The sequence below is a fragment of the Amblyomma mixtum genome, chromosome 3, assembly GCF_055824585.1.
Source record: "Amblyomma mixtum isolate Tamu chromosome 3, ASM5582458v1, whole genome shotgun sequence".
Classification (NCBI taxonomy): Eukaryota; Metazoa; Arthropoda; class Arachnida; order Ixodida; family Ixodidae; genus Amblyomma; species Amblyomma mixtum.
Genome location: NC_143014.1, coordinates 347469345 through 347489392, shown reverse-complemented (window position 1 = coordinate 347489392; position 20048 = coordinate 347469345). Strand labels below are relative to the sequence as shown.

At 47.1% G+C, this 20048-nt stretch overlaps 1 pseudogene; it reads left to right on the top strand.

The window, feature by feature from the left end:
* Positions 1-1777: 1777 nt before the first annotated feature.
* LOC149356275 (uncharacterized) lies at positions 1778-8706 on the top strand (annotated as a pseudogene).
* The last annotated feature ends 11342 nt before the right edge of the window (positions 8707-20048 follow it).

The window sequence follows — 20048 nt, the reverse complement described above, 5'->3', positions numbered from 1 at the left end:
GCAGTTATTATTCTTGCGTTTGATCCCTTCACAAATTCTATGAGGAGGCCGCGCTGCAATATGAGCCCCCACCCCCCACAAAATTTTTGGCTACGCCACTGGTACTTACGTTAACATTTTTCGGTAACGTGAGGTGTAGCGTTACTAGTTACTTTTTATTTCAACTGTCCCCCTCCGACTCTTTTTCAGAAAAAAAAAGACGTCGAAAATGATGTTTCAAAGAGCAACATCTACAGGTGCTCTCGACGACCCTTGTTGCGGCTCGCATGCATGCCAGAAAACACCTGCCCTTGACGACGCACTCAACTAAAAAAAAAGCACGAACACGCATTCACACACTTGTCTTCACCCCCCAAACCCCTCATGTACGCAGCTCTCTAAAGAGTGGACGCATACCGAGCCACCAATGAACCATTTGCAGAAATCTGTAAGGCAGTTTCTCCCTAAGCTTGTTTTCCAACCAAAAGGTCTTGTTCCCAGGCGACACTCTCGCATTCTTTGTGGAAGCAGTTCCCCCTTCTGAGTAAACTCAGGAATGTCGCCACTTTACTTCAAGATGGCCCCAAGAGAGCCGTCGAAAGAATACAATGGTACAGCACAGAAAAGGTGATTGCAGTCAACGGGCTGTAGCGCCCAAGTAGAGGAAAAAGAAGGAAATGGGCCTTTGTTTCTTTGCCGGCAGTAGTGAGCTACCTGTTAAAACAATGTTTATCAACATTGTTTTCAAAATAGTTTGCTTATTTCTATCTGCAACTGCGGCTACGTTTCTGGTTATTGAGTTCCTAAGCGAGCGAGGGTGACCTTGATCACCTTGACATAAACACTCTAATTTTTGCGATAATTATGCAGGTTCAAGTGAAAAAAAATGTTTATGTGCGCAACTATATTTTTCCGGAAATATGCCATTAGCATTCCTTTTTTGCTACACAATTTCCGCGTAATTTTGTAAGCAGAAGCACACCAGAGTTACTGTAAATTTGTTGAGTTCAACCATGTTTTCTTTGTGAAGTTGAAATTATGTGTTGAAATTATGTGTTATGTGTTAAAATTGTTATCTTGAGTTCTTACAGCGAAAACGCACTGATTAAAATTTATGGCCTTGGAGTAGCGGCAAAGTAACGTGCGATACTTTTTTTCGGCAATGGTAACGGTAACGCGTTATCTTTTTTTGTAGGTAACGTAGGGCGGTAACGTGGTCTTTTTTTTATACCGTAACGAGTAAGGTATTTAGTTACTTTTTTTTCGTAACGCCTACAACACTGCAACTCAAGAACGAAGTAACACATGCCCATCAGACCGCCCAGCCAAGCGTGTCGACCGAACAGTTCTCTGTTCGGTCTCTACCGGTGTGCCGCGACAGCACCGGCAGAGACTGAAGTCGCCACGACCGACTGTTGCCGAACAGGACCCCAACGAGAACATTCAGCGCTTTCGCGCGGACATGTGCGAAAGGTGAGTGCCCCCGCGTCCTCCGCACCTGCAGTGGCCAGTGAAGCTGAGGCAATAGACAGGGGTGCCATACCAGCACCCTCTAGGAAAAACTATACCTACTACTACCCTCTCCTTTCTCCCTCTCTTTTCACATTTTTATTGCCCTCCTTCACCTGTCAGCTCGCCTCTCCTGCAGGCAGGGTAGACTAGTAGCGCCAGCTATAAAAGGCACAGAACAGATTGGAAATGCCTTGCTTCTTGACGCCTGTTTCATCTCTATCGTATAGCGACCGAAGAGGTGCCTGTTTTTACATTTGGTTATTTTGATTGTCGGTGTTAGCGCCAAGCGAGCGTAATTTGCTTCTGGAGCACTAAACAATCGTGACGACTGAAAGCAACAGAGAGAAGGCATGGCGAAAAACCGTTACCGGCCTCCGCCGAGGAGAAAAGGACCGAAGGCTCGTCGAGGAAGGGCTCAACTTGCCGCGGCAGCACGTTGGAGGTAAGCCTTTCGTTTGTATTGGGCTCATTTCCGATTACTATTGCCCTCTAGCTCCTATTTCATGTTCTGCTTGTTATATATTAACGGTTAGCGGTGACGTCGCACTGCGCAGTGCTCATTCGCTCATCCCCATTCCCGCTTTTTTTTACATGAGCAAGAAAGTTTGTTCAGCAACGTGCGATGTATTTGTTGTCGACAGGTTGTCCTTGTCCGCCAGTGCCAACACTTATACGAGCTTCAAAAGTTGCCCGCACAGACCAGATGTAATCAAACTTATAGTTCTCGAGCCGCTAGCGGTCCGTGCACACGAACGTTCAAATCACACTAGAGGTCTAACACCTTCAGTATGTGCAGTATTGGTTCAGTACTCGCTTGTACCGTAGATTCAATTCTCGTTATTCGTTTGTTTCCAGTTCTTTGTTACTTGCAACAAGTTTTTATTCAGTGAACTTTTTGGAGATCGTACTAGCCCTGCGTTGGCTTGTGTCACGACGTCCTTACTTCCCCTCGTGTGCAACAGAATTTTTCAGATAGTTTCTCTGGAGGTTATAGTTTTGTCTTTGTAGAACGCTAGGCAAAGCCTTGCCAAAGAAAGCTTATAACACTTCAAGCTGCAACCCTTTGACTTCGTAAATATACCTACGACAACCTATTGTTGTGTTTCGAGGTGCTGTAATGTCCAGGCTGTAGTTCCTCAATCTATCGATTCATCGATAGAAACAAATCTCAATCCTAAACGCTGCCAGGATGCTTTCTGCTGGCCTGCGATGGTTGAAAAGCAGGCGCCGGCAGTATATGCGGAAATCTGTGAGTCGGCTGCTATACAAAGATTGCTTTGCAACCGAAAAGTGTCTTTCCCAGACGACACTCTTGCATTCTTTTTACAAACGTAAAGACTCAAGTCCCCCTTTCGTAAACTGTGGTTTGCCGCATGTTTACCAAAATGACTCCGCGCTTGGTTCCTCGTGGACGACTGGTGTTGGACGATTCGTTGCGCTCCGTACCTGGAGAGGGAAGGAGCAGCTCTAGACAGGGAGGGAGCGCAACAAATCGGTCAAAACCAGTCGCGAACAAGGAGCGAGGCGCAGGACAACCATCCGTTCACTCTCTCCTACTGCAAAGGGGTAGCATAAACCACTGTACCCGTGCACCTCTGCCTGTCCTTAGGACACTATCATTGTCCACTGTCGACATTCCAGCGCCCCTGTGTGGGTCGTTCCTCGTCTTTTCGTCCTGTCTCTTGAGCTTTTGAGGGGACTCCTCAGTTGACGCAGAAGTGGAACCTCGACCCTTTTCGTTTCCACAAAGAATGTGAGAGCGTCCTCTGGGAACGAGACCTTTTAGTTAGAAAACAAGCATTGCGGAGAAGCGTACTTAGATTTCCGCAAACGGTCCGTTATGGTTGCGCTTGAACCATGAATCTCTTGCCCAAACATACTCGAGTAACAGTGTGTAATTGGCTTTTTCCAGAAACAAACCCTACGCTCAAAGGTAGAAAGTGCAGAACTGTTAGATGTTGAAGCACCCCCACCCCCCTCCTCGCTATCCTAACTTATGAATGACGTATTTCATATTCATATATAACAGCATACTGCAGAAAGGGCGCAGAACAAAAAACGACGGCGAGTGCTAGTTCTGACCTTTTTCGTTTCTGCGTCGGCTCTACACTGCGATGTTATTATAGTAATGGTAATTATGGTATTATGGTATGGTAATATTATGGTATGGTAATTATAAACGTATACACATTCTTAGCCCGTGTTTCTCAACGTTCATATAAGATAACCATCTATTTGCTTGTACTACAGTTCCCTTTTTTTCCGGCGCCGTATTGACGTGTCGTGCTTACTAGCGCAGTCAGCCCTTTTCATCTACAATGCACACGAGGTTTACCTAAATTGCGATGCTGGCAAAATTATTTGGCAGCTTTGTTTCGCCTTGCCTCATTTTAATATTGTGTTTGTTTCACTCCTCACATTGTGCTTTACAGAAAACAGGCAGCGCTACCGACGAACAGCAGCCCGGCATCAAGCAGAACACACTGCACATCACCACAATCTGCGTCATGTGCTACTAGCTGCGAAGCCACAATGACTGACTACTGGGATGGCCTAGGAATTGAGAATCCCTTGCCAGAGCTCGTGTTTCAGAGGGACAGCAGCTTCCCGACAGCGCAGGATGCGGGCATATGTGGAAGAAGAGTTGTGTCTGTGGACCACTTCATAAAGGCAGTACAAGAGCTTGGCGAACACCGCTGCCCTTGTCCTAATGGAGGGCGCTTTGAGTATAAAGAGGAAAGAAGGATCGGCCTCTGGTCGGAGTTCAAATTCCAGTGCAATGGTTGCCATGAACTCAAAAGAGTCGCTACCGACCCTGTTGCAGAGCCAACGCCTCTCACAGATAAGGCAGCTCTTGGCATAAACGATGCTACTGTGTGGGCATTCACAAGCATCGGGTCTGGCCACTCGCATCTGGAGGAGGCAATGGCGGTCATGGAGATCCCTGTCATGGGCAAGGGAACGTTCCTGCGTCGAGAGGAGGCACTAGGAAAGGTATGCGCACTGGCATATTGCCAAGTTTCGTTTCCATGCGACTTTATATGTGTAGTGCGGAATATCCCATTTTGTGCAGCTGTTGCTCTCTTTGTCCTGTCTTTTGTGGTTCCTGCCTGATTTAGAACTATAAATGTTTCAGGTACTGATGATTCCCATTACATTTGTTTGCGCTGAATTAAGACAGACAGCCAATCCACAATATGCGGTAAACATGCGAAGACCTCAACACTCATAAGTTTTATCAAATTGAAGCACCAGAAAACATACACAAGAAGAGAAAATTACCACCACACAGATAATTCAGCCTTTTCCTTTGTTCTAATGCACAAATCCTCTCAAATTGTACCAGCACAAAGAATGAACTGCACCGTTCCTACATCCATATTTCCAATTTTTGTCCGCGTACATAAAAAAATGCACAAGACATTGTTAGCTACCATAATAACTGTATTCATCTTACACGTTTGCTCTTGTTAGCAGGTGTCCTTCACGTGTCGTCTACGTGCGTTTTCGGTTCTTTTTTGGCGAGGAGCCATTTTTTCAAGCCTCCAAAAGTCTCCCCTCGCTTTATATTCGTCGTCCCATATTATGTGTGCAACTAGGGTATGTTGTCATGAAAGAGGGGAAAGAGAAGTTTGTAAAACCAGTTATTATTATGTCATGGCTTGACATGTCATTCTTAGCAACTAATTCGATCTTCCATGCGCCTAAGGGTGTTACATTTATTTGTAGTACGTCGTGCATACAAGAGGCAAAAGCTGAAATTCGAATGATATGCAGTGTCGTCCCGATTTCTAGTTGGGCGTGAACCTTTCCATGGGCTAGGCAAAATCCAAAGGAGGCTGATACTTGCGAGAAACATCACAACAGGGGAAGGAACTTTCAACCTGTTGTGAAGAGACATGCTTCAACGTATGTTCGATTTTCTTTCAGCAATGGGAAGCTGTGCTCCTGGGGCAAATGACTGAAGCTGGCAAGGAGGAAAAGAGACTAGCAGAAGCAGCTGGTGATTTCTGCGAGGATGGCTGCACCCCAAAGATAACAGTGGTAGTTGATGGTGGCTGGTCCCACAGGAGCCATGGCCACCGATATTGTGCCAATTCTGGCGTGGCCGTCATCATAGGTAAGCGCACAAAAAAGCTTCTCTACTTGGGTGTGAGAAACAAGCTGTGCAGCACTTGTCAGTTTTATGCCAGAAAAAACGTTGAAGCAAAGAAGCACACTTGCTACAAAAACTGGGACCAAAGCTCAGGGGCCATGGAGGCAGATGTTCTTGTTGAGGGTTTCCAGCGAAGCATGGAGATGCACGGGGTTCAATACCGCACCTTTATAGGAGATGGAGACTCGTCTGTTTACTATCAGATTCAGACAAAGGTTAGCTACGGTCGTTTCGTCCGAAAGCATGAGTGTGCTAACCATGTTGTCAAGTGCTACACTTCCCGCCTCTACGCCATTGCTAAGGAAAGCAAAGGTGGCCGGCCCATGTTATCGGGCCCGAGAATACCGTATTTACTCGCATAATAGGCGCACTCGCATAATAGGCGCACCCCTAGTTTGGGCGCGAAAAATCAGATTTTTTTATTTCCGCGCATAAAAGGCGCACCCCGAACTTGGCACTGTGATCAATACTGTATTTACACGATTGCAAGCCGACACCTCGCCACCCCCCGCTCCCCAATCTTTATTTTAACAAAGTTTTCGCTGAACTGACTACTAGTCCTCACTAGTGCTGCTGCGGACCCACGGCACGTACAACGACATCGCGTAGAACAGCCGCACACAGTTTTCAGGGATGCTCACTTTAAACGTCTGTTTGGAAAGCTTCATCTCCAGCCGGAAACGTTCCCGACTTAGGTCCGCGAAAACCTCTGCGCTTGGAGTGCGCTTGGAGTGCGTACGAAAATTTAGGGACGCCTCAGTCGCAACTGCCGCACTTCTCGGTCACGTCGTATTTTCCGACCTGCCGCACGCTAGCCGTGTTCGAGAGCAAACTCCCAGCCGTGTAGCTGTTAAGGTGCTTGGCCGTTGAGCTAAAACAGCAACGCTCCGCGGCAAAGCCATAAACCACGATGAACTATCGCGCTACCGCAGGTCCCGGCACTTGACAGCAAAAAAAAAAAAAAAACGAGCTGGAGATACTGATGGCGATATGGATAGCGAAAGCTCGCGGCGAAGGAAAACGTTGATGATGATGATGATAAGGTGCGGCAAAGCCATAAACCACGATCAACTATCGCGCTACCGCAGATCCCCGCACTTGACAGCAACACAAAAACAAAACAAAAAAAAACGAGCTGGAGATGCTGATGGCGATATGGATAGCGAAAGCTCGCGCGGAGGAAAACGTTGATGATGATAAGCTCTACCTCGGGCGCCCTCCGTGGGTGGCGTCTGGAAGCTCCTGTGCGCGTGTGTGGCCTCCACGATCAAGCGCCCGTTGCGCGCAGCCGGAGCCGATCGCAGAGGCCTCGGCGCGTGCATTCCAAAGGCTATTCCCGCGTGGATAGTGGAAAGTTTCGGTGCGGCCCTTACACGGATCTTTTTTTTTTAATATTTTCTTCGGGAAAACGGGGTGCGGCCCGTACACGAGTGCGTTTACGCGGTGTGTTCAATTTTGAGAGTCGAAAAATTTCCGGAAATTTTACCCCGCGTAATAGGCGCACCCCGAACTTTGAGCCGGATTTTCTGGAAAAAAAGTGTGCCTGTTATGCGAGTAAATACGGTAAAGCGCATAAAGAACGGTGCGCACAAGGCTGTCAGTCACTATGCCGAAATGTTACGAGAGGATCCTGCTGATGAAAGACAGCTTGTTCGTGATTTGGCCACTGACTTGAGAAATGGCCCAAAACATGTGTTTGGGTGTCATGATGGCTGCAAAAGTTATTTCTGTGACCGCACCAAGGGTGAAGACTTATACGGGACGCTTCCTACCATGCTGAAAACAAAGATAATGACTGCAGCCAACAGTATTGCGGAAAAAGCTGACCGTCTCATCAATGATGACACAAGCAACCTTGCGGAAGCCCTCATGTCTCTTGTTGCTAAGCTTTGTGGCGGCAAGCAGATCAACCGGTGCCAGAAGGGTTCCTATGAGCATCGCTGCCAAGCTGCTGGGCTAAGCTTCCAGCTGGGGCCCCAGTGGCACGCAAAAACTAGCAAAGCAATGATTTGCGAGAGCCCCGGTGCTGTCTACAAGAAGTATGCTAACAGGAAAATGGCTGCAAAAGACCGGCGATTGCCTAGGAAAAGACTTTTTGACAGCCAGCATGACCGGAAGATCCGTGCCGCTTGCACCTCATCACCTCACTATGGGGCCAATTGCATGAAGCCAGACATGCCACCTGATGAGTTAGCTGAGAAAGCAGAAAGGCAGCTACAGGAGCTCCAAGTTGATAAGGAACTATGCGAACAGATTGAGGCGCAAACACGGGGACAGGCAGATAATTCGAATTGGTTCGAGCAAAGGAGGCTCCGCCTCACTGCTTCAAATTTCCACGCTGTCTGCATAAGAAGGGACTGCACACCCTGTGACGCACTGGTAAAGGCCCTGCTTCATCCAAAGAGCTTCACAAATTCTGCCACGGAGCACGGCAAGCAGCATGAGAGCGTTGCACTCCAGTTATGTGGAGCACAGATGAACAGAGTTGTTCAACCATGCGGGCTGTTTGTTGACCTTGAGCATGGATTCCTGGCAGCGTCACCTGACGGGGTAGTCGACGAGGACCGAATTGTAGAGGTGAAATGCCCGTTAACTGCAAAGGCCCCTGGAAGCAGCGCGAAAGTTCTCAGAGAAGAAGCAAAAGGAAGGTGATCCAGTGCTTAGACGATCGCACAGATATTTTTACCAAGTGCAGGGCCAGCTTCATGTCACCAGAAGGAATATCTGTGACTTCGTAGTGTATACAACAAAGGGAATACACGTGCAAGAGGTACGCCGAGATGACAATTTCTGGGCAACGAAAATGAAGCCATTTCTGGTACGTTTTTATAGAGACTGCCTTCTTCCAGAAATTGTAGACTCCCGCGTTGCTCGCTCCATGGAAGTGCGCCGCCCAGACTGGAACAGGATTGCTGTAGAGGCCAGGGAAAAAGCAAAAAAGAAAGCACTGCCTGAGGTAACCAGCAGTCAGCCCAGCAGCTAGAATGACTGCCTTGCCTCTTGACATGCCCTGCCCTCTGTGACGGATGCGGTGCGGCGGAAACTCTAGAGCCCCTGCTCTTTCGCTCTACCGCGTTCGCCGATGCTCGTCGTGACATGCTCGCAGCCTACAGGGCTCCGGGCATTCTCCCAGACGCTCTCACGATGCTGTTGTGGCCGCAGGGCAGGGCGCGCGTACTGGAGCGAACAGTGGTGAGCCTCTGTGCATTCCTCAAACAGACGGGGAACGCTCCGCGTGTGCTACCTTGGACGATGAACAGCTGGACGCCCCCACTCCAGCTGTATTGGTTTTATGTCGTGCGCGTGTGTTTGCACTGTGCTCTACAAGACCTTCACGTGCGTGCGACCTGTATATATGTTATTATGTTAATATGTAAATAGATTTATTGCCAGTGTACCTCTCCCCCTGACCTTTCTACTATCCCCTCACCGCTTTCATTTCACTTCTAGACACTGCCTGCTATCCTTTTTTTCCGCTGCCCCAGCTCAGGTGCTTCCAGCAGCAGTGGCAGTTGCCGGGGCTAGCAAAAATCTTTTCCCTTCCATTTATCATGCAATAAAACCACTTACCTTACCTCTGTGACATCTATTTGCCTATTCATGAATTACCATGGGGAGCCGAATAACCACTACGATGAAAGTGCATGCCGTCTACAGTAAACTAACTGGTTCGACCAGTAAAAAATGTGCATGTAATTGCTTTCGCCTTCTTTTTACTTGATAAATTAATTGAAAAATTGGCGCATTCCAGATCCGACAGAATGCGATCTGGTCGGCGCGTCTAATCATTCAGTATTTGCTGAAAAGAACTGCTTCGCACGCAATGGACGGTGTTGTATGGAATAAAAATCAGAAGCGAATTATTTTGCTGCGAATGTGTGAATGCATGGCAACTGGCCCATCTCAAAATGATTTGCTACTAACCCATGAAACCAAAGGGCGGGCTCAACACGAAAGTGCAGTCATGAAATTGTTGAGCGTGAACGCAGCAGCGCGTGGCAGATAGCCTCGAGCCCTACTCTTGTCGATACGCGGCGGTCGCCTTCATAAACAAAGTGGAAAGGGAGGTGTGTCCTTCTGCTTGCTGGAAGCAGGCAAGGCGGCATAGCCCTTTCCACCACGTTCATGAAAGCAGCCGGCGCGTGTCGCCACAAGTAGGTCTTGAGGATACTTGCCATGCGCTCCCGTGTTCACGCTCATAAATTTCATGACTGTACTACACACGTTTCTTGCGTGTTCCCTGTGCAATAAATATGACAATACACTCCGGTTACATTGAAATAATGGACAGTAGTCCGCCCAATATATTGGTTCGAAAACTACAAAGGTATGCACTCTGCTTTTAGCGCGTGCATTATTACGGGAAGCTGAAGCAAGACAAGGAAGCAGCTGCCAACGTTCTTCCATAGCGTGCCGCTCTTGACATCGCATTTCAGTGTCAAATAAAATATCGCGGGAAAAAAAATATCAAAAAATGATTAGAAGGACGTTATAGTTGCCTGACAACAGACGGTGTGAAAATAACAGCTGTCGCTTCAATTTCCAGGTACGCGTGCGTGAACGCGCACACATGCACGCACGCTTTTTCTATCTTTGACCAACCCCAAATCAGGGCAAATCGACGCAAGGCGAGTAAGATATACATTTCAGCACGCGATGGAAAATTCTAGAGGCAGTAAGCAACCTAATAAGGCAAACTAGATGCAAGAAGATGACTACACCCACTGCCCTGCAGTGGGTGTAGTCAGGCTGATGATGAAGATGCAAGAAGAAAGACGTACAGTCCCCGTCAAAAGTATACAGCCCCAGGGGTTTGCTTCTAAGCTGTTTAGTGGGGCTCCCTAGCACATCTAGCACTCCAAAGATTGGGAGGGTTGAGGAAGCGATGCTATTCCTCTCTCGATAGGTCACGGTCGCTGAGCATGCATAACGAGGCACGCAGCAGGCCTCACAAGCAAACCCCTTGGGCCGTATACTTTTGACGGGTGGTGTACGTCTAACATAAATAAGAGCACACAGTTCAGGATCCAAACGGGAGAGGGGAGGGGGACGCCCTAAGTGCCTACAGAACTATCCCTTTATAGCCGGCCCCTTTTTTGACAACGTTTCTCCCCCCTCCCCCCCTTCCTCGTACAGTGTTTAGACTTAGTCCGCTTCGTGAATGATATGCATCTATACTGCATTTTTGTAAACCTTGGCAAAATTCTGTTCAAACTGACCCTCCCGAATTGGTTGCAAGATGCCGCCGCATGTACGACGAATATTTTTTATTCCGACACGCTGTGGTGGTAACCCTCTCGGTAGCAATTTCACGTCTCTTGTGCAATATCGATTAATCTCAGCGGTAAACAGAAATTGACATTTGCCCACTTCTCTAAACCTTGTTCTTCACCAACCCTAGATTCTATGGTTGGACAGGCATCCGTCGAGCGTTGTCTGAAGTTGTCTAGCTGTCTTTGTTACAGTTGTGTTATCATAGATGTAACATTATTTGATAAAAAATATTTTTTTTTTCAGCGCTCGAGTTGGCAGGTTACACTCTAGATAAGGAGTGTTCCGACTACTACTAATATTACTACGCATCAACAGGGACGAAGTGATTGTACGCGCAAAAGACGAGGGCAGAAAGAAGAACACAAGAAAGGTACCGACTTCAACTACAAGGTTCATTGCAAAAAAAAAAAAAAACGCCAGAAGTATATACCTGGGACATAAAAAAGCATATATAATTTGCATGATGTCACACCTTTCTATTTTTGTCGTCCGCTTTCCCTTTTCGCTTACTGCGTGCTGGGCAGCATTATTTTTCTTTCTTTCTTTTCCTTTGCCATCACTAATATATGTATCGACATTGAAAATAGAAAAGTCTATAGTCGGGTACAACGCAAGGACGTAGCGGCACATACCCTCAAATGAGGCCCTCCAGACAGTAACGTCGACCGCACAGCTCTCTGTGGCTATGCAGGCAAGGCTAAACAAGAGAGGGAGGGAAGCGGTCCTTTGTTCCCCTGCCGCGCATCCTTGTCCCGAACAAAGATAATCCTCCCTCCGATGCCGTTTGGGCAAAGACGGTACCCTCTTTGTCCCAGCTCTCCAACTTTTCCCTTCACCCTTCTACAACCATAACCCGAACAAAGGAAGCCCCACTCGCGACGGCAAGGCCCTTCTTCCCTCTATGCTTAGCCTTGGCTACATAGCCGCAGAAGGCTACCGCGTGTGGTTGTGGAAAAACCAGCAAGGGGCAGGCAGAGAAAGAAGCATGCCGAATCCCCCCAGCCAACACCTCCCCCCACGCACGACGGGGACAAGCAGCCGGGTTTGCCATGGTTCATCTGTAACCCTCTGAAGGCAGGCGCAGCAACAAAAGAAAAGTCTTCACGCAGCGCGCGGGTCAACAAAGGACCGGAAACACATCTCAACATCTCAACCAGAACCAGTCTCGGGTCGCTCAGGGGCAAAACGGGTAGACACTTTCCCAGTCATGGATCAGTGTCGTAGCCTGGTGGCAGAATCTGAACTACTCGCAAGATGGCGGCAGTGGAACCGCCACCTTACTCGCCCACAGTCGCACGTGGTGAAAAAACCGAGTAGGTTCCGAAACGTGTTTTTTTTATTTTTTGGTTCTCGTTCTCTCCAATCAATTATATTTCAGTTGGAACCATTTTAATTGTAATCGGTTTGCTATTTTCTGTAAGGTGTACAAGACTGATTTATAACCGAGCTGTGTCAGCTGTGTCCTCATTTTCTGAGTAAGGAATGCGGTTTGGATCACTGTTCATAGTTTTCCTATGTACGAAAGAGGTGGGGGAAAAGGGTAAAAAAAAATATTTTTTGTATTCATCTGTCTTTCCTCGGCTGTTCTGGGGGGAAACGGTAGAGGTGAAATACCAAGAAAGCAGACACGAGGGACACGCGGAAACCGGTTCAGAGAAGGAAAAGAAGAGAAGAAGCAAGAATCTGCCTGCAGGAGGAGGAAATAGTGAAGGGCATGAAGAAAGGTTGCAAGGGACACGTGGGTTCGCTCATTTGTCCTTCCGAGAATAGACCGCGACCCGTCATTGTACTGCGTGTCACTGGCAGCTGCTGCCAGATGTGGTTTGGACTTGGCGCCTCTGGACCGTGCTTCTCATGTTGTCTGCTATGCGAACTCTGTGGTGTGCAGTCGCCGAAGGAATAACGCGTTTCGATAGCCTGCCAACAGGCTTACTTCGCGACGACGTCATCAATCCTGGTAAGTACTGTCGAACGTTTATCTGCTTGTATTCTGTAGAAGGGTGAGGAATTACTTATGCTCATGTACACTTTCACAAAAATAATTCAATTTCGTCACCGTTTTTCCATGCATCTTAGTATAAATATATGCAGACTAATCGTAATGGTGAAAATTGCACAGTGCAAACCTTATATCTCCAGCAATAAGTTTTGGACGCTCAGCTTTTACATGTTTTCGACGCAGTCGCCTTTCATGAGCTATTGACGGCGGATGTATGTTGTAAAATGCACGCAACTTCCAGCATGAGTGAAGCTATTAGGCAATTTAAGCTTCAGAGGTTGAGTCCTACTTTCATTTATGAACCTTGATTATTTCTCTGAATGGTTGAAATTAAAAAGAAAATAATTGAACTGGAGACCAACACTTTTTTATTATGCGGCTCAGAGCCATTTGGCAATCTTTGTTCCAGACGCACGCGGTTCGGGTGGTCACCGTGATATGTGAGACACTTACTGCGTCATTCATTTCCTTTCCTCAAAACCAATTTTCAGTTCTTTCTCCAAGTCGCTATAGCCGTCCTCAAGCTTCACCCGCAAACATTTTTCTGTCGCTATTTCACGTCAATAAACCCTCACAACAGTTCACAACTTGCAAAATTGCCGCTGACTTAGAAGATATTTTTTAACACAGCAGATTTTTTCCCCAGACTGCATTATCACTTCCTGCTCGGCCCACAAAAGGGGAAATGCGTCAGTCGATCCCGAAATAGATTAGGGGCTTCTCCCACCTTCCTTTTCTAGAAAGAATGCGAGACTGTTCTATGTGAACGAGTGCTTTTGGTCAGAAACCATCCTTCTTGAGGAGCTGACTTATATAATTTTGCAAGTTGTTGCAGAAAGAAACGCAAGATCTCAGTGCGCATGCGCTTTTGTGGAGGCTCTGTGGAGGCTTTGCTTTCGCTTTATTTTGTTTTTAGGTTTCCGTGAATAAATAGTTTCATTCGCAGATGATACATCCGCAAAATAAGGCCGCCGAAATAAAAATACGGGCGGACTGTTTGCTTCTACGGATTACTACGTATTACTCCGCCGATGGCAGAGCGGCAAGCCGCCACGGGACTGGGTGAAAGGCACTCCACGCGTTGGTCGACTCCGCCCACCGTACGGGGGAGAATTAAAAAAAAAAAGCGGGAGCCGGACGTTAATTCGATTTAATTATGGAAATCGGCCACAAAGGGCAATAAATCGAAGTTTCTTAGAATGCTCGGAACGTGTAGATTGAGTTCCCGTGGCAAAAAGACGAGTTCAGATTCCTCTTCACTGCAACTTTAAATATGTGTACTTACCGGCATATTTCAACGATCTTTTTTTTTCTCACGCAGGTTCGCTTGGAGAATGGATGCCATCACGACGTTGACAGAAGACTGCTGAGAATTATTTTGTTATTTTAAACTCAATACGAAATAAACCCTGTCGTGCGTACTGGTGTACTGTCACTGGAGTGCAAAACTGCCCTGTGATGTGCTGCACGGCACGCCACAAATTTATCGCACTAACACAAACATAACCAGGATTGTGGAAGAGAAAAACGTCTGTGAACTGCACGTAAATGAGGTGGTTATCATGTCTTTTCAGCAAGCAGCTTTGCTCTGTAGGTGTATGATAACATACACACTTGCAGGGCAATGATATGCCCACTGATACGGTGCAAAGTTGCGCTTCGGGAGCGTCGTTATGAACTCATTAGGTAGGTTTAACTATAACCCTTGTGAGGGTAAGTTTACACTCTAAAAAAACCAGCCCAGAGGGGAGTAAAGACAATTTGAGTCCTCAAAAGGGCCCGCTAGTCCCTAAATTTGCACACGACACTCTTCTTGCCACAAATGCGCGCTGTGCGCAAACTTAACAGACTAACTGCCGAGAAAGAGACTAACGGGGGGCGAACCGCAGCATAGCAACACGCGAAAATCGCGCGAGAAGACTCCGACTGCAATAGTACTCAATGTTTGAAGCGCAGGGCGTGGTCTAAGGCCAGTGAGAGCACCGCCGTTGCCTGTGACGAAGCGGATAGCCTTTCGCGTGAGAAAAAGGCTTCGTGCAACCGAAACGGCTGGCAGCTGTGCGAGTGCATAAACAAATACTACGAGCTTCAATACGTGTCGAATGTGAGTAGTAAAGGTTAGGGTTGGGAAGTACACGTAGTTTCATATCGTTGCCGTTTGTTTACGAGCTTATGTGATACTGTGCAAGTATCGGCGACACTTAGCGAACCGGAGAGTGGCAAGCAGTCAATTCCCTGTTACCGCTGTCCGCCAGTAACAAAAAATGAGGTGAACCATCGCCTTCTATATTTGTTTTCAACAGGCTGTAATGTGCAGCTGGCAATTGCTAGAAGTAAGACCACCTTATAAGCAAAAAAAGAAACGAAATCAACTGTTGTGGTTGTGAAGTACCGGCCGTAATGTACACACAGTTCAGCACCTCTTCTTTGGCCAAAACACGATTTAGACAATTGTGCGTGCGCATTAAAGCTTACCGCAGGTTTTTCCAAAAGCATATGACACAAAAATTACGATACTGTGCTCTAAACAGCAATATGTTTGATAACAGCTTGAGCGGTAAAGACAGACAATGTGTGTGTTTCGCATATAAGGCTTTTATTTTCTGCCTCAGACCGTCTGTTGTGGTGGTGTAGTCGTATCCGCGCTCGGCTCGTAATCCAAAGGTTGTCGGTTCGAATCCTGGTGTTTTCATAAATGTTTATTTCTGTTTCCTTTATCGTTGTTATGCGTGTTAAGCTCTGTCGGAAACTCTCCCCCTCTTAATTACACTGGAAGTCACGTGTAGTTTGCTTTCATAAAACGTCTGCTCCCGGGGACTAACTGTAGCACCGTTTCCAGGGGACCAACAGTTACACAGTTACACCCTTTGCCCCCTGCACACCACACCAACATGGTGTAAATGTGCACCTGAAAAGATCAAAACCATATGCTCTTGCAGAGCAATGTTACGCCCATTGATAAGGTGTAAAGTTGCACTTCAGGAGCGTTGTAGTACGCTCATTTGATAGGCTTAATTGTAGCCCTTGCGAGGATAAGTTTACGCTTTGGGATAGAGCATAAGCTTATTCCGAGTGGATGCAAACATGCACCAGAAAGTTAAGCATATGTTTGCACTTTCATGGCCTAAGCGTTAGTCTTTCTTAGGAAGGGTAACGTTAGTCATCAAGGGCTTATACTTACACTTGTCCAAACGGAATAACATTAGTCCTATTGCAGCCTAAACATTACACCGTACGCGCTTAGTCCCCCGACGAGGGTGCAACTTTGCACCAAAAGGGGCTTGCCACAGCGTCAGTGGATTTACCCCCTTAAAGGACTAAGATCACACCTTTTTTTCTTAGAGTGTGGGGTGCTAATGTCTATTGTAGGTATTCAGCCCTTGCCTCTCTGCGTGCTTTGTGTAGGTTGGGATCCATGTTTCGGGGTATTAGTGTTACTTTTAGTGTGTTGCGATATTCGTCCGAGATTGTCTCTGTCCTCTGTATCTCTTGAATTTGATCGGCGCGGCCCAGTTTCTGTAGGAGCTCCCTGCCACATGGGGTCTGTTGTAGTCTGCGCAGATGGGAGACTAGTTGTGCCTCTCTCAATTCATCGAAAGTGTTGTGTAGTCCTAGGGCTAGGAGCTTTTCGGTTGAAGTGCTGTGAGGAAGGTGGAGTGCGGTTTTGTAGGCTTTGCGTAGAATCACGTCCGCCTGTTGTATCTCACTCTTGATGGGCTTGTAGTAGGAGAGGCTGTATGTCATTCGGCTGACTACCAGGCTTCTGACCAACCTGAGTGTGTCCTCTCGCATGCCATGACGTCTGTGTGAGATGCGCGTGATCATGCGGGCCACTTGTAGAGTGGATGCTTTGAGTAAGGCGAGGGTGTGAGTGCAGCGTTGGTTTGACTGTATCCACATCCCCAAGATTCTGATGAGTGTTTTCTCCGGTATCGACATCCCCTCGAGGTAGACGTTCAACTTTAGGTCATCGCTAGTGGGAACTGTGCAATTTTATTTTCCTTTCCAAACTCTTAGGAGCTCTGATTTCGCGGTGGAGCATGCTAGCCCTCTTGCTCTGACGTAGTTCTCTTCGCAGGTGGCTGCCTTTTGTAATTTCTCTTCTTTCTCTCCGAGCGAGCCTGTGTTGACCCAGATGGTGATGTCGTCGGCATATATGGCATGGTGTACGCCGTCGATTGCTTTTAACTGTTTTGCCAAGCCAATCATGGCTATGTTGAAGAGCGTAGGGGAGATGACCGATCCTTGAGGTGTTCCTTTATTTGGAGTAAGTAATTTGTCTGATCTGAGCTCCCCCAGGCCAATCGTTGCAGTTATGTTTGAGAGGAAGGCTTTGACGTAGCCGTAGATTCTCCTCCCGCAGTTCAGGTCATTCATGCCCGCAAGGATAGCCTCGTGACTTACATTGTCAAAAGCCCCCTTGATGTCCAATGCCATTATTATGTTTTTCCCGCTTTTGGGGACGTTCCGAAGTACTTCTTCTTTGATTTGAAGTACTACATCTTGGGTCGATAGTTTTGCTGTGAAGCCGAACATGCTGTGGGGATACAGTTCGTTGTCCTCCATGTACTGTCGTAGTCTCAGCGTCACCACTCGTTCGTACAGTTTTCCTAGGCACGATGTGAGCGAGATCGGTCTGAGGCTCTCAATTTGTAGTTTCTTGCCCGGTTTAGGAATCATGACAACCTCCGCGTGCTTCCACTCCGCGAGGATGATCTCCGCTTCCCAGTGTTTGTTGAGAAAGTCGGTTAATTCCACGACTAGCTCATCACTGATGTTGCGGATGAGTGCTTTATTGATCTTGTCTGCACCCGCGGCCGTGTTTCTGGTTGCTTCGAATCGCTGCGCAGACCTCTTCTCGCGTGATGGGTCTGTCCAAGGTGTCGTTTTCGCTTCCTCGATAGCGCTCTGCGTAAGCTGCTGGGTGTGTGTCCCCGAAGCACTTAACGCGTACTTTTTCAAGGAGTGCTGAATCTGGTCCCTCGAACTGGTCGATTAACCTGTAGAAGGCTTTGCTGTTTTCTGCCTTGGTTTTTGTTGGATCTATGAGAGCCTTGAGTATATGCCACGTCCTCGATGTGCTCAACGTTCCGTTGAGGGAGTCACTGAATTGTTGCCAGGTTTGCCTTGCCAATTGCGCCGCGTACTCCTCTGCTTTCGCTGTGACTTCTGCGATCTTAAGTTTTAGTTTTCTGTTGTACTTTTGTTTCTTCCACCTCTTGGTGAGCCCGCGTCTAGCTTCCCATAGCTTGAGCACGACGTTCTGATTTCGGATGCAAATTTAACAGAGAAATAAATGCCAACCAAGTTTTTGCAAAAAAATACGATGTTTCGCAACCTTATTCGGTTTCTTCAAGTTGTGGCAGCGGGCGAGTTGCAGCTAGCTTGGCTTTTAAACACACATATAGTTGGCCACTACTTCAGGGAACCTAAACCGCAAATCTAAGAAGAGCGAACGTTTCCGAGGCAGCGATTAATATTTTCTGGCATCTGCTGAACGCGCCACGAGTGAAGCAGCAGCATTGTGCGCGTATTTGGCTTGGTTTCCAGCGCACATTGATTCCGTCACTATCCTGTGGTCACATGCTTCGCAGTGCTTGGCCACTGCGCTTCGCTAATTTTGACATCAACTTTGTGCTGCTTCATCGCATTCGATCGCGTCCCCCATAACCACTTACTTCAAAAGCTTTCATTGCTAGGAATTCCCGCCAACCTAATTCATTGGATCGAAAATTTTCTTTCAGGACGCAAACAGTTCACTTCCGCAAACGATAGCCACTCACCCTTCACCAGCGTAACATCAGGGGTCCCTCAGGGCGCCGGACTGTCACCGCTTCTATTCCTCATTTACATTAATGATCTCCCTTGTAACATAAACACTAATTTACGGCTTTTTGCAGATGATTGCGTCATATACAGAGTTATTAAGGCGACCAATGATTCATCTTTACTACAAACCGATCTTAACACACTCGCCTCATGGTGTAATAAGTCCCTCCTTTCCTTAAACATTAGCAAGTGCAAATCTATGTCTTTCACGAGAAAACGCACTGTGAATCCGCATCAGTACAGCATTGGCTCACTTCTTGTCGACCCCACATTATCGTACAAATATCTTGGCCTTCACCTAACACCATCACTATCATGGGTAACTCACATTCAAAAGAATAACTGGGTGCGACATTATTACGCGAACACAAACCTTTCTCTTTTTAACACGTCATACGAGGTAGCTCGATGTTCATCTGCATGTTCAAGTAGTCACTTTCTTAAGGCTACCGTTTCGCAGAAGCCTCACGCACACTCGGCTACTTACGACGTAACTTGAAGGCCACATCCCCTGAAATAAAGAAACTAGCATACATGACATTCATTCGCCCGAAATTAGAATATGCGTCATCCATTTGGCATCCATCTCAAGCTTATCTCGCCGCCGACCTCGAAGCCGTACAGAACCGCGCCATCCGCTTTATAACATCTTCCTATTCAAAAAAAACCAGCATCACTGCACTGAAAAAGTCCGTCTCCATTCCATCGCTCGTGTCACGCCGCATCATATCTCGCCTCTGTCTTCTGCATCATTTCTATTATCATCCGCGCTCACGCCACGCAAAACTAGAACCCCCCCCATAGGACGTCCAGCCGCTTGAACCATAATCATAGCATCGCTCGCATCAACTGTCGCACGTTAGCACTCAGTTCTTTTTTCCCGCACGCAATAGCTCTATGGAATGCCCTGCCAAACACCATTGTATCATGCACTAATCGCAAATCTTTCCGTGAAATGCTAAAGGACCATTTTTCGTGAGAGCAATCTTTTCAGTTATATGTTGTGCTTAGTACAGACAAGTGTCCTTGCTTTTTTTCATTCCTTAGCCTTTGTTTACTCATGTGTTAATTTTTTTTTACTTGTTACATATTGTATAACCTTTTCGACGCCCCTTACCTGCTGTACATTTCTATTCCTTTTCACTGTTCTTTTTTTTTCTCTTTCTTTGTAGTGTTCTTGTCATGTTGGTACAAATCTTGAGTTTGCTCCCCCCTTATGTAATGCCCTCGGGCCTTTAAGGGACAAATAAATGAAATGAAATGAAATCGCTTCCTTCAAATACTTTCTTCCCCAACCTA